At 41.6% G+C, this 15,924-nt stretch overlaps 1 pseudogene; it reads right to left on the reverse strand.

The window, feature by feature from the left end:
• Positions 1-7,320: 7,320 nt before the first annotated feature.
• Positions 7,321-12,242, reverse strand: LOC122046038 (annotated as a pseudogene).
• Positions 12,243-15,924: the final 3,682 nt, after the last annotated feature.

The following is a 15,924-nucleotide window of genomic DNA, read 5'->3' on the forward strand; positions in this document are numbered from 1 at the left end:
TCAAATGGGGAGAGCGTCCTTACCAAATCACTCCCCTCTAGTGACTTATCTTAACTTACCATTTTGCCAGACATCTGATCAGCTCGTCGACCTATCTGGGCTTCGTGCCAACTATCCGATCGGCCCATTGACCTAGCTAGACTTCGTGCCAGCTATCCGGTCAGCCAGTCGACTTAATTGGACTTCGTGCCAAATATTCGTTCAGTCTGTCGACCTATCTGGACTTCGTACCAACTATTCGGCCAGCCCGTCGACTTAGCTAGATTTCTTTTCAGATATCCAGTCAGCTCGTTGACCTATTTGGACTACTCCTGCACACTTAATTAACTTGTTAGATCACAATAAATCTAACTTAACTTACTTTGTCATTTATCAAAACTTGAGTTCAACCATTAGTGCAACCTGCACCAACAACATACACATAACAAATACAAGGGTAAACCTAACTTAAACCTTTTTTCCAAACCATCAAAACCCATGGTCACACCGGACCATCTTGAGGCAAAATTGCTCCAACAATCTTTCCCTTTTTGATGTTTGGTAATACGTTTAAGTTAGGGAAAACAAATAGCAATAACAACATGCTAATAATATATTTTGGACTTACATTGTCAAGACTAGACACTTGGACTTACACCACCTAGACAATATGCAACATGCATCGGAACCTATCACAAGGCTCCACCTACACATAAACTCCTCATTGAGCTAAGATTTCTTGCAAAGGCATTTATTTAAGGTTTTCCCAACCAAAACCTTACTTCTCCCCCTTTGTCTAATATCAAAAAGCTTTCAACAATATCCCAATTATTGAAACTTGATCATCCAAACTAACTCTAAACTTGTGTATTTATCGTCCAAGAATCTCATACACCTATACGAGTTGACCCGATCAAAATTAGTGCTGAAAATCAGTTTCAGACTTGTATTAGTCCACTTCCCTAGTTACCAGTCGACTGCCCTTATCTAAATAAACTTAAAAAGACATTCTGTGTTCGATAAACATTATTACCAATCGACTGGTAACTACATCAATCGACTAGTACCCCTTTTTCAGCCCAAATAATATTTCTGACTCAACTTCAAAAATGCACCAATAATTCCACAGACATCTAAAAATCTCCAAATTTTGTGAAGAGGTCTCTTTTACCCGTGCCTACTTGGGGAAAATACATTTAAAAATGTACATATCTCGGATCCCAAGATTGACATAAAATCTAAAACTATCTAAATGGTTCAATTGAACCTTGACCTAAAGTCCTAGTTTTGGCTTCCTCTTGATGTATCTGCCCATACCAAATCACATGCATCCCTAGCATTGGTTTATATGAAATCTATATATGAAAAACTAATTTTCATGCAATATGACCCCAATGTCATATTTCTTGCATGAAAAATATCCCAATTGTGTCAACACATTAGGTTAGAAACTCATGTTCGTCTCCTAACCACTTAGCACATTTGATAGCCCATCTACCATGTATCCCAAAGGCTCTTTTAGCTCCTAACCTTAGGGCTCTTAACCTTAGTCACCTCTCTAGGTGACTCATCCACAATTACTAAGCCATATCGGTGCACCTCGGGTGATACTTAGCCTACAAACTTAACCTTTTTAACCTTAGATACCTTGTCCTTGGTTAGTTTCTCCTTACCTTTAAATGACTTTCCCTTGTCATTTCTTGAATTTTCCTTGCTATAGTCATATGCAACATTAGCATAAGACTTTCCCTTAGCCTTGGAGACATTAGATTGGTATCCCAAACCCGATCTATCATTGTTAGGTCTTTGACTATCTAGCACCATATCTAATCCCTTAGATCTAACATTGAATCTCTTAAGGATTTTCTCCAAGTGATCAAGCTTTACCTTCAAAGCTTGATTTTCTCTTTCTAGGTTCCTAAACCTAGAGTCAACATGACCACCTTGGACATTCCTAGACCTACCTTCCTAGGCATGTGTTTCCCCTTCTTGGGATTAATGCCTTGATTCTCCATTACCTTCTTCTCCTTAGGTAATGATAATCTAACTCATTTAGGCCTATCATGCATAGGCCTCCTAGGTTTATGATCTACATTGATCCTATTTCTATCATGATATTTAAATCCAAAATTTTTCATGGGTAAATAATGAAAATTATTCCTAGTATGCATGGGAAAGCAACAATTTGAATTACATTTCAAATTAGGGTATACCTCATTTACCCTTAAAGCTCCCCCTTGACTTGAGATTTTCTTCTTTTCCTATTCCTTCAAATGCTCCAACTTTTTGAGCTCTCCCTTCCTTGGGTATTTTGTGTGGTAGTGTCCCATTTTACCACATATGAAGCATCTAATATGCTTCTTCTCCTTGGCTACTTTCCTGCAACCTATGTTAGTATTTAAAATAACTTGATTGGGTTTAAGAGTTACCTTCTTCTTACCCATAGGACACGTACTCTTGTAGTGCCCCTTCTCATTGCACCCGAAGCAAATGATGTGATCCTTTGACTTCACTTCGGTGGAGATGCTTGGAAGGTTGACTTTCAAGACTTCCTCTTCAGTTATCTTGGATTCTTCTTCAACCTTTAATGATAGTTCCTCATCCACACTTGTGGATGCCATTTCCTCATCTTCCTTCTCCTCCTCGGATGTTGAATATGAGTCAACTTCCGATTGCTCCACCTTTACTTCTTGGACAATTAAACACATCTCCTTGGGCTATTCTTCTTCTTGTGTAGGTTTAGGTTCTTCACTTAAAACCTACTTTATCTTGCTCCATAAATCATGAGCATTCTTGTACTCACCTACATCATTTATCATGTTAGATAGCAAAATCTCAATCAAAATTAATATTACCTTATTGTTTGCCTCTAATTGTGAGGCTTACTCTTCCGTCCAATAATGTAGTCGGAGTCTCTTCCCTTTCTTTCTCTTGGGACTTCAAATGGCTCCTTGACAACCATCATGATGTCCCAATCCATCTCAAAGAAGGCCTTCATCTTCATCATCCAATATGTGATGTCCCATAGACTTCCTCCTTCATACTTTAACGGAGCTATCAAGTAGGCCATCCTTGAAAGTTGCTCTTCCTGGTAGTTAGTCCTACGAAGTGCAACCTTGCTCTGATACCACTTATTGGAGGATCGATGGTCAGCTAGAAGGGAGGTTGAATAGACGTTGACCCCAAATTCACTTTCCTACGTATTTGTTAGCACAACGGAATACAAATAATACAAACACAAATACGAAAGCTAAAGACAAGAAGAAACAAGCAAACCACAACACGTTGTTTAACGTGGTTCAGAGATAAAACTCCTACTCCACGACTATGCGTAAGGTGGATGCTCCCGATCCATCAGTGGATGACTCCCCATCAAACTCTGGCTAGCTCACGTAGCTCCTTGTGGGTGGAGAAACCTCACTACAACTCTCACAAGAATACTTGAGATGCTAGAGCACTGGTATACTACTAATAGGGGTTAACCACCTCTATTTTGTTAACTTTAGCCAAGCACCTCGAGCTCTCTTAAATAGAGCTCGGGAGAAAACACTTAGCTGTGTTTCTCGCCACCAGTCGACTGATAACAATACCAGTCGACTACCCTTTGTGGAAATACGATTGTCACAATCTAATGGCTCGATACTAGTCAACTGCTCCACACTGGCTAAGCTAACAGAGGCATTCTGTTCGCTCCCCTGTTGACACAGTCGACTGGTACATCCTAAAACCTAGGCTTTCCCATCCCGAGTACATTTCTCTCAGCACTCAGACCATCACAATTAGAGCTGTAAATGAACCAAACCGTTCATGAGCTATTTGAAGCTTGATTTGATAAAAGCTCATTTGACCTCGTTTAATGAGGCTCGTTAAGATAAACAAACCAAGCTCAAGCTTCATAATATTCGGCTCGTTACCTCGTGAACATGTTCGTTATCAACTTTTAGATAAAAAATTAATAGTTTTGATATTGGATTTATAAATTTTATCTCTACTTATGAAATATATAGACAAATATATTAAATTTATTTATTAGAACAAAATATTAATTTTAATAAGAATATTATAATTTTCTCTAAATATATAATTCAATTTTTAATGAATATTTAAATTTATAATTTAAATTTTTTAAGCTCGTTTAGGTTCGTTAAAAGTTCGAAAAAGTCCGTGAGCCATGAATATATTTGTTAAATAAAGCTTGAGCTCGGCTCGATTATACACAAGCCAAACTCAAACATTCAATAGTTCGGCTCGGCTCGGCTCAACTACACCCCATACTCACGACTCACTTGATTCTTCTTTATAGCCTTGACCTCTTACCTTCAATGCTACTTCCTCTGGCTCTCGTCCCTCGAATGCATTCAAGCCCGCGGCTTGTCCCACTGCTATCCTTCGCGTATGCCTTAAAGTCGCTTCCCTCATCTCTTGTCCTCGTTGCCTTATCCACGGTCCCTCGCATGCTCCATCCTTCACCGGATCCGAAGTCATCAAGCTGATTCATATATGTATCTTGCAAATTTGCACACTCACATACACATCAAATACAAGGGTAAACCTAACTTAAACCTCTTGCTCAAACCATCAAAACCCATGGTCACACCGGACCATCTTGAGGCAAGATTGCTCCAACAATTAGTCCTTCAAGAGCGCTCCTCACTCTAATACCAATTGTTAGGACCTTTATGCCCGGCTAGAGGGGGTGAATAGCTGATCTCCCACTTCGTTCGCTTCCTACACTTGTTAGCACAGCGGAAATACAAACAACAAGTATATACGAAAGTTAACCAATAAATACGAAAGACAATAAGGGAAAGATAAGCAAACCGCTAACATGCTCATTTAATGTGGTTCAGCGATTAGGGCTCCTACTCCATGGTTGTCCGTAAGGTGGACAATCCCGATACATCGGTGGATGACTCCATGAAAAATTCCATCTAGCACAACCTCCTTGTTGGTAGAGAAATCTCACCACAACTCTTGACCATAAGCACTTGGATCACAAGGAGAGCTTTGGAGACTCTAAGGGGTTAACCACCTCTATTGTCGTCACCTCACTTAGCCACCCCGAGCTCCATTAAATAGAGTTCGGGAGAAAAATATCAAGCTATTTTTCCACCACCAGTTGACTAACAAAGTCACTAGTCAACTGACCTCTATGAAAAAAAATCCATCGTTACACTTCAACGGCTCGATACCAATCGACTGTCATACTTACTGGTCAACTGATCTACATGGGCTAAATGAATAGAAGTATTTTGTTTTCTACCAGTCGACTGCTAACTTTAGTAGTCGACTGCACCAGTCGACTGGTAACTTTAGCAATCGACTGGTAACTCTACAACTACAAATTCTATATCCTTCTGAGTTGCTAGTTCTCAACCACCAGTGAACTGAGACATATATCAGCTGACTAGTAAACCTTAATTTAGGATTTTACCCCATAGTATAATCACTCATGCACTCGTCGTTGCCCGCACAACTCTCGACCTTACCTTTAAGCCTCCTTCATCATTCTTGTGTCTCTCAAATATCTCCTCATCCTTCATGTCTTACCTTCAGGAGTTTCCATCGATCTTGTCCTTGTTGTCAGGTCTTCCCATGACCTTGCCTTCTAGCTTCCTTTGGCCTTGGTCTTTATCCTTACTAAGTCATATTTGGACTTACACCACCAAAACTCAAGCTTGGACTTAGATCACACTTGGACTTTCTTTGTTATACTTGCATCTTGCATACTCACAACGCATATAAAATATAACAATAAACTTAACTTAAACTTTTACCCAAACATCAAAACATAGGGTTACATCGATTTCTCCAATAGAAGGCTTCACTCAGAATCATTCTTTCTGAGTGGATTTCATGCAAGATCACCTGAAGCTCCTAGACTTAGCTGATCACCATCTTAGAGTCAACTATCTTGTAGTCCAAGAATTGACCCACAATGAATTTCTTGGCTCCCGCATTCTCCATCTCGTACTTTTTGTTCAAAGACTCCCACATCTCCTTAGCCATTCTTTTTGTACTATACACAACGTATAGTGAGTCGACAAGACAGTTGAGGATATAATTTTAGCAAAGGAACTCAGAATGTGTCCATGCCTCCATTGTACTAATGATATGAACGTCAACATCTTCAACAAGCTTGGAGGATTTTCGGTCAAGAACTGAGCAAGATTGAGTGTGGTCAAGTAGAAGAGCATCTTCTGCTACCACTTCTTGAAGTTCAATCCAATGAACTTCTCCATCCTTTCCTCGTAATAGATTGATACAGTTCTAATCTGGCGGAGAGAGCCTTCATGCATTGTGTCTGTTGCACCCCAATACTTTGTTTTATGGTCATCTTAACAGAACCTAGTCTGTTTCAAGATTGTCGAACAATCTATTGTTGGAGATATTGAAAAAAATTACTAAATTGAAATGATACAAAATCAATTCTAACTTATCTATTGAGATGACCTGAGCGGATAATTTTATGCTGTTAGCGAGGCTAGTTCTGCCAAGCTTCTGGTGGTCCAAGTCGCGGAGTTGATGCAGTGCGTAGCAAAATTGGGAGTCAATCGCCAAGTCGGGAAGGGAATTCGCCGAGTAAGATGCCGAGACCTGTGCTCAATGCAGTTTCCTTGAAACAAATTCACCCTAACTCCAGTTGTGATTTGAGGCTATCTTGAGTCACTTGTTTTTCAGGATACAACATCAAAATCGTGATCACCACCAAGCATGGGTCGATCACGGTGAACTAAATATGCACCTGAGTGCTATCACGAGTAGCTCTATCGAGCGAGTGGACGTCTGAGAGAGTTTTTGTGGGAGAACACGGGTGAACAGAAGTTCACTTCCTATTTTTCTCACTCTCGATTCTGTTCAAGATCAGAGCTCCTTATATAAGGGCTTAACCTTTACTGTAATAAATGACCGATTAATGATTATTTATTGTTATTAATTGCCGGTAGTTTCAATAAACATGAATTAATTAAAATTAATTCATCCGTTGTGCCTTATCAGTAAAAAAAAAACGTGGCAAAACATTGATTTATTTGCTTGGACAAATTTTGTCTCAACCGGTCCGGCATTCGACGTACGTATATTACGTTCGCACACGAGCCAACCTTGATTCAATGTAATCCGGGCCCTGGATTTAAACACACTCACATGTTATTATTTAAATCAACAATAAAGCCAAACAACATAATATGAGATTAAAAACTAATGCATAATAGAATCTTTTCATCTCCATCTCTTTATTCTATTCACATTTCCAACATGCACCATGTGAATCATGACTAATATGACAAAAGAAGCAAGGAGAAAACATATTTTGTAGCACATTATAAACTGCACAATAAGTTGGATCTTCTTATGGGCAAAATCTCTCTTTAAACTTCAACTAATTGATTCTGAAAACGTTGATAGTAAACGAGACGAAATTCTCCGACATCTCAGCTCCACCAAAGGGACAGTATTGATATACACAGCGTGCATCCCTTGCACATAATTAAGAAGGATCAATGGCAAATGCTCTTGTGCAAGCTTATTGCCGAGCAGGAATCATATGGAAATTTACATTTTATTAAACAAGGAGGGAGAAGGCACGATGCCTCAGGCCTTCTTTACTTTCTATTTTCAGTGCTGAGGGAGGGAAGTTCAAAGCTTCGGAGAAGAGGATGTTCATTGCGGGATGACCCTCTGATATCTTCCACAGGTCGGTGATGAACTCTTTGTGCGCTAGGACGGTTGGTGCTGCATATTCTGGTGGTTCTGTTCTGTGGAGTTTCGGTAGGCTCAGCAGAAGAGCTAGGTCCGCTTCTTGAGAAAATACCTCTCTTGGATGTGCCTGCGCTACCGTATGAAGGTCTTACTTTTTCAGTCACAACCTAAAGTCAAAAGCAGAACTTGTTAGAATACAAAAAGTTGTTAGAATATCTTTAAGTAGTGTCTCTCTTTGTTCTCCTGCAATCCCTCACACCTTGAACTTCAACTGACTCTAGCCAATAAAAAATCAAGCAAGAATAACATTGATCTTCGACTTTGCAGAAATTTAGAATGTCGCAGACGTGCATGTAGTTCATAAAAATGTAGATTTAGATAAATGTGTCAAGTGGTAGAGACTCACAATTTCCTTGGATAAATGGTAACTGGATCCTGAGGCACCCCTATGAAAGCCTTCAACTGCACCCTAGACCTGAGCTCGAACATATTGTCCTACCGAAGACAGAAAATGTTGATAAATGGGAAAGTTTAACCGCATACTATTGCAAACTAATCCTCACAAAAATGCAAACCAGAAATTCTTTCTGTTCTTTCCGCAGATATGTGAATAACTCCACTAGTTCGTCCAAATGGTTGCTGCAAGAATCAAAAAAAAAATGGAAGAGTCAATGGTGTACAGACTTTGAGCACAAACCTTTAATGAGAAATGGAGCATACTAACAGTGCTGAAAACACAATCATATCATTTAAAAAATGCTATCAAGGAAAAAATCTTTGAAACATACACAGCCACAGTATGTGAAACATATAACACAGAAAAGTATGCTGTAAACTGACAAGGATTACTTGTATATCAGTTTCAGCCACAACAGTCCAACTTGGAGAAAGCATAAAGGATCTAGAGGCTCTATACAATGCTTCAATCAAATTATGGTATCAATCTGTATCTATGACAGGAGCAGAGAGGAGCGTAGTCATTTCCTAGTTCCTAACATCCAGTGTTTAGACAAATGTTTTCACAAAAGTTTCCCAATATCATACTATCATTGAAATCCAAACATATTTAAACAAATTGCTCAGAGATTTCTCTGGAAAATGTTAATCTTCAAGCCAAACAACTAATGCAATTCTGCCACATGTCTAGGTAGAATAGTTGTACTTTGTGTTTCTCAGACTAAGTATGAGTATCTAACACCTGTGTGGATCTAGAAGATTGATGTGTCTGTTTCTAAATATTTGTACATGTGATCAATGAGGGTGTGATGTCCCAATTACAGAGTCTCGTGGTTCCAAACATGGGTATGGAGGCGTTGGATGAACGATCAAAATAACAAAGATTGTAGTTGGAACTTGGATTCACTTTTCAACAGATGCAGGGTAGTACAAAAGATCCAAAGGGATTACAAAGTATATATCATAATGCTGTTGGCAATCTACTCTATCACCACAAGAAAGAGTCTCGTCTAAAATAAGAAACTATAATGAATATAGTGGAATCAAGCATTTTCTAGGGAAGAGAAAATATTAAATTTCAAATGAAAAGGAAGGTATAAGTACCTGTATGGTATGTGCTTGTGAGTTTTTAGGTCTCTATATTTCTTTGCGAGACCATAGTCAATTATGTAAACCTGACATTGAATAAATGAAATATAAGAAAGCAAGAAAGAAAGAGGAAAGAGCGAACCCTCCAGAGATTTCATATATCCTTAATGACAAAATGTTCATCAACAAATTGATCAAGGGAAATGGAAGCATTAATAGCAAATGGTAGCAGCACCTTAAAGTTATAGTTCCTGCTTTTAGGTTGTCTCAAGTTTATGGGATTTATGTTAAAAACAAAGATACACACTACCTTCATTTTAGTCAACATAAGCAACGCCAAAACCAATTGGAAAGCATATTCATCATCATAAAGCGGTATTTGTGCCAACAATTTGGAGTCAGCTATATAGATTTTATATCACCTTAAACTCTGTAGTATATCATTATGAATATTCATATAGAAAAGGCATAATAATTTAGAAAATGCCTAAGTCATAAGGACATGATTATCAAGCACAGCTAACAGATAAATCTAACTGTACACGATAAATAAATACTAGAGGAAATATAGCCTACTGGAAATATAGCTATTGGGGCAAGCCACTAGCCAGTCTGATCTCTAGATCAATTATTGTCCAAGCTACATAACTAGACATATCAGCTTATGGATACAACTTTTAAATGCATGAGGCCAAATGACAAGTGCAATGCCAGCAGAAAAAGCATCTGTACTACTCACAAAAAAGGTTTGAGAATGAAATGTTCACTTGTACCTGTTTCTGATATGGCTTCAATTTTGAGAACCATATACAGAAGTATACGAGTGGGCCACAAAAAATAACAAATGAAGTATGCAGATAGATATGTGATTCTCATTTAAGAAGTAGATTAATGTTGCATCCAAAAATATAATCTCACCAGCAGTTACAAAGTTAACCAATACTACCCAAGAGAAACAAGGTATGAATTTGTTGTTGCATGATTTCTATCATTAATAGGAAACAATTGCAACAATACAATCAGATTAGAAGACACAGAAGCTAACGGAAATAGTAGTTTACATTCACCACCAAGTGATTTGCATTGTTGTATTCTTGAGGGAAATACACAACATGATCACCATAATGCAATTAGTTTATGGAAAAAAAATTAATAACATGGTATGAACTCAAGTCCAGAAATATTGAGCGTGATGATTTAACTTTATAGCAACAATTCATAATAATCTGGCTGAAGTAAAGGAAAGATATAATACAGATAACTACTTGTTTGCTTTACGACCCAGGCCCATAAGAAAGTTATCTGACTTTATGTCACGATGAAGAAATTCCCTGGTGTGCATATATTCAACTCGGCTAATCTAAAAGCAAGAACAACGATAAGAACAATGTAAATTCTTCACATAAAAAGTGATAGTATAATATTGAATAGAGGGGACCTTAACATGCAAATTTTTACAGCTCTGGCAGAAATAGAACATAAAGAAAATAGGTAGGGTAGCTTACCATTTGGTCGGCAAGCATTAGCACCGTCTTCAATGAGAATTTCCTGTTACAGTAATTGAACAAATCCTCAAGGCTAGGTCCAAGAAGATCAATGACCATGACGTTGTATTCTCCTTCCATGCCAAACCATTTAGGTGTGGAATTCCAGCTTAAGAAACAATTTATTATTATTATTATTAGTCTAAATCAACATAATTACAAATGAACTTACTTCCTCCTTGAAGAAGCATATACAACTTTGATTCATAATGAAGTTGAGGATGCCTTGCTTTCAAAGACTCCTGAAAAATCAAGGTAGCAAAATGCTAACAGTGGTTCTCTTATGAAATAGATAGCAACAAAGACTAAATACATAACAGAACACAGGATTGATGGAACTAAACCAATATTAAACTAAAAAAAATTGCACTAGAATTTGGATAGCTCATTACATGATGCTCGGTTGAAACAGAATCATTAATTTGTCTTAAATGTCTCTACTTTACTGCAAACAGTTGAACTAAATCATCGGTTGCGAATCAGAGAATAACAACAGGCTTACTTAAAGACACGCTGAAACTCAAAATAAGAAGAAAAAAATTCCACTGAAAACTTGTAAATACACATACCAACTTTATCGCCACTTCCTCTCCACTTTGTACATTAACGCCTTCAGAATTAACAAAGAATTAGCAACCTAAAGACATATAGATGTTAAATGAACTGGCAAAGAGTGAAGAATACTACCGACCCAGATAAAGCTCGCCAAAGGATCTGCTTCCAATCTTTTTGCTAAGTTTATACTTTCCACCAATCAAGTGCTCCATGATTCAACCAAGTTCAAATAAGGTTCATTACAGATAGAATGAAGTGGTAGAAAAATCCTCAATGGCTCCAGACCAACCCGAAAGATGAGCAAAAAGCCTCCTTTTACAGTGATCTCGCCAACAACTCTCTTTCAAAACACCAAGAAAATTATAACAGTTGTACCAAAGGCAAATCGTTAAAGTTCGTTCTACCGAAACCAAAAATCCAAACAAGTACAGATGCTAAAACCCAGCATTCCGCATAAACAGAAGCCACACGAACCGAATCGACCTACAAATTACTCAACAGGATATAACACCTCAATCGCCAAGACTTCCAGATTTTGGACACCTATATTCAAAAGAAACAGAAAAGACGAGAAAGGGCAGTCGAATCTCCCTTTAAACAAAAAGTAATGAAGGAGTGCGACAACAACTCTTCACCAATGGGGGACTCGATCCGGACCAGTTCTCAGTTGGCAGATATGTACATACTGAAACCAAAGTCCGCACCCAAATGACTGATCAGGAACGCAGTTCGTACTCAAAGCTACGACCAAAGACGGCTCCTCTAACAAATAGATCGGACGAAGGAGAAGGAACCTCCCGAAAAAAGAGAGATGAGGGAGTGAAGATGGAGTAGCATTCTCCCGCAGTTTCCGCAGATTTTGTCACGGGCAAAATAACAAACGAGAGACGAGAACAAGATCAGAGCGCAGAAAGTGTCGGCGACAAGAACATATATTCTAATATTTAATTGGTCATTAATAAAATTGACTGTAAAAAAAGCGGCCATCAGAGTTTGTGAAAATCGTACATTATACTGTTTTTTTTTTTTTTTTTTTTTTTTTTTTATTGCAATGCATCAGTTTATTAAAATATCTTTAGTTTTAGGGTTTGATTCAAATTACCATATATAATCTTGATTATGCAATTACTAAATAATCATATAATCAAGGTTATAGGAGAATACAACATAATCTTAATCTTGTTTGGTTCAACTAGGTAATGGTATTGATCCGGCGGTAGGAACAGGGGACTCCCTTTTCGAGAAGTCAACGCCACGTGGAGGTCAAAAGATTAAAAGGATTATCGGAGAAGGGTGGGCCGACCGGCCTACCAGAGAGAGTTGAACCGACCGGACGACCAGAAAAGGATTGGACGACTCGGCCGACCGGAGTCTAACTGAAAGCAAAGGCACGCCAGCGAGAGTCGGGGTTCCAATGCTCATGTTGAACAAGGTCGTATGGCCGAGCGGGTGGCTCGCTCGGCCGAAGACATAAAGTAGCAATACTGCTAATAGTCCACGGAGCACACTACTGGGATTCTCCCGAGCGGACCGACCGGCCGGACGAGATGGAACTGCTGACCGGCCGGACGCTCGGCATGGAGTAAAAGGAGAAAGGGACAAGGGAACATTTCTGACAGCGGGTATGTTCGACGAGTAAGCCATACGCAGGATCTTATGACAGGAGTTCGCTGTCCCATCAAAGACGTGCTCGGACTGTAGCAGTAAGGGGTCAGGTAAGTTTGTCTGACAAGCCCATGCTGAGGTATGGGCTGGGGACACCTATTAGCCTCGGTGTGTGTGCGTGAGCCCCTTCCCAGCTCTATATAAGGAGCCTCACACTTCACTGGAGGTACGCGTTCTTAGAGATTCGGAGCCACTTCTTTGCTGTCCACTTGCTTGACTTGAGTGTTGGAGGGTCGTCGTCGGGAACCCCTTCCCGGCCCGACTTCTTTGCAGGTTCACCGGAGCGCCGTACGACCGTTCGGAGATCTACGTCAGCAACCAGGAGAGCGCCACGTGCCCAGCGTCCGTTAATTCAGCGATTCGGACAGGATCAATTTGGCGCCGTCTGTGGGAATGCTCCTGCATCCGATCGGAAGCAATGGACGAAACTAGACGACCGCACTCGGTGATGCTCTCCACAGAGGAGCTCGACGCTTTGATTGAGACAAGAGCCGCTAAGCTTGTGGAACAGAGACAAAAGTCGCAAGCCGAGCGGGTTGAACAGCAAGCAACATCAGCATCAAGGGGCCGAGCGGAAGCACCTCATGCCACGGTTCCATTTCACCGGGCCTTATTCCGCACGCCTCCTGAAGCCGCAGCAGTGAATCGTGATCGAGGATCTTCATCAGATGAAGTACCAAGACGAGACAGCAGGAAAGGCAAGGCTCTCCGAGCGGATGCCTCGTCCGAACGGATCAACCGTCAATTCTCAGAGGCCATCCTGCGGGACCCTCTGCCGAAGCACTATGTGCCTCCAGCGATCGGTGAATACAACGGAACCACCGACCCGGACGATCATTTGGGTAAGTTCGACAACACCGCTACCCTTCATCAGTACACAGATGGAGTGAAGTGTCGAGTTTTCCTTACCACCCTCTCGGGATCGGCTCAACGGTGGTTTCGGAGGCTACCGGACGGATCCATCACAAGTTTCAAAGACTTCCGAACGGCCTTCATCCACCATTTTACAAGCAGTCGGTGCTACCAGAAGACTAGCGTGAGCTTATTCGCCATCAAGCAAGAGCCCGGAGAGCCGCTCAGAGCTTATATCCAGCGATTCAACCGGGTGGCCATGGACATTCCAACGGTCACTTCCGAGACAATGATGAACGCATTTACGCAAGGCCTCGTGGATGGGGACTTCTTCCGCTCGCTCGTTCGGAAACCGCCCCGAGACTACGATCATATGCTACACCGGGCTAATGAGTATATCAATGTGGAGGAAGCCCAGGCGGCCCGGAGGAAGGAAGCTCCAACCGAGCGTCCACAACCTGCCGTGCGGAAGTCCCACACTGCTCATCAGCCGCCCAGAGGACCGCGAGCTGAAGCAGCCCGCCCCCAGCAACATGCAAGATCCCACGCCATTCAAGAAGTATCTGCCGAGCGGCCCAAACCTAAAAAGAAGGTATGGACCCCAATGTTTTGCTCATTTCACCGGACGGACACACATAATACAAGAGATTGCCGAAGCCTTCCCTTGATCGCCCACCCCGTGCCCCGGGGTGGCCGCCGTCGATCGCCATCGTCCGACAGGTGACAACACCCTCGTGAAGCCGATCGGATGGTACCCGACAGGCAACAAAGGCAGATTCCCGAGCGGCATCATACTCCAAGACGTGAGAATCCCCGGATATCTAGGGAGCGGCATAGACCATCCGCTCGGGAAGAAGAAAATAGAAGCAACACTTCCCGAGGTGAAATCAACATTATAGCTGGTGGGCCGACCGGAGGTGAATCTAATCGAGCAAGGAAGGCGAGCGTCAAACAACTTCAGATCCACGCGGTCGGATGTAGCCAAGAACGGGCGAGCGACCCCGAAATCAGTTTCGGACCCAAGGACTTGGAGGGAGTCGAAGTACCACATGACGACGCTCTCCTCATAAAAGCGGTAATAGCCAACTACACTATTCACCACGTTTTCGTTGACACAGGAAGCTCGGTCAATATTATATTCAAAAAGGCCTTCGATCAATTGCAAATTGATCGAGTCGAGCTGCTTCCCATGACAACCCCCATCTATGGGTTTACGGGCAACGAAGTTCTGCCGGTCGGACAGGTCCGACTGGCTATTTCCCTGGGAGAGGAGCCGCTCAGAAGGACGAGGACTGCCAACTTCGTCGTGGTCGACTCTCCTTCAGCATACAACGTCATCTTGGGGCGACCGGGGCTCAGCGAGTTCCGAGCGGCAGTCTCCACCTTCCACCAGAAAATCAAGTTCCCGGTGGAGGATAAAGTAGGAGAAGTACGAGAAGACTAGCTGGCCGCTCGGCGATGCTACGTCGAGATGGTCCGAGATGAATCTGTTGGTGCGGTTAGCACTAACGATTTAACCCAGGTTTTGATGAATGACAAATAGGTTAAGTTAGTTTTGTTGTTGTCTGACACTTTGATCGAGTGTGCAGGAGAAGTCCAGACAGGTCGACGGGCTGACCGGATGTCTGGCACGAAGTCCAGCTAGGTCGACGGGCTGACCGGATAGCTGGCGAGAAGTCTAAGCGGGTCGACGGGCTGACCGGATGCTTGGCGAGAAGTCCAAGCGGGTCGACGGGCTGACCGGACGCTTGGCGAGAAGTCCAAACAGGTCGACGGGCTGACCGGACGTCTGGCAGGTAAGTGAGGTAAGTCACTGGAGGGGAGTGACTGCGAGGATGCGTTCCCGGGAAGGGAACATTAGGCGTCGATCCGGCTTAGATCCATTTCGGATATCTAAGTCGAGATCGTGACTAGATTCCGGTCTCGGAAAGACGGAATCTAAGTCATACTAACTTGTGCTAATTCATACTATTATAAAATGTGTTAATAATCTATGTTGCAGGTTATATATTGCCTCGGACTAACTTTGTTTTGCAGGAAAAGGGAGTTTTCTGGAACAAGGTGGTCCGGGCGCTCGGAGGGG

Source organism: Zingiber officinale, chromosome 2B, assembly GCF_018446385.1.
Source record: "Zingiber officinale cultivar Zhangliang chromosome 2B, Zo_v1.1, whole genome shotgun sequence".
Taxonomy (NCBI): Eukaryota; Viridiplantae; Streptophyta; class Magnoliopsida; order Zingiberales; family Zingiberaceae; genus Zingiber; species Zingiber officinale.